The sequence below is a fragment of the Brassica oleracea genome, chromosome C6, assembly GCF_000695525.1.
Source record: "Brassica oleracea var. oleracea cultivar TO1000 chromosome C6, BOL, whole genome shotgun sequence".
Taxonomy (NCBI): Eukaryota; Viridiplantae; Streptophyta; class Magnoliopsida; order Brassicales; family Brassicaceae; genus Brassica; species Brassica oleracea.
The window spans coordinates 32889256-32889458 of NC_027753.1; positions in this window are offsets into that span (position 1 = coordinate 32889256).

A 203-nucleotide genomic window follows, 5' to 3' on the forward strand; every position below is an offset into this window, starting at 1 on the left:
ATTACGTGGAATATGTTCCTTGAACCAAATAGTCTTGTGCCAATATTTATTGTTGATAGTGTTTATATTCTTTTCTGACATTAGTATCCATATTTTTTTAGTAAACTGATCCAAAGAGATTAGTTTGTGGAGCTAACCAAACGAGGATTATAGTGTTTACTTTGGAAAAAGTAATAGGTTGAATGATAGATGGCGTGCGTGTT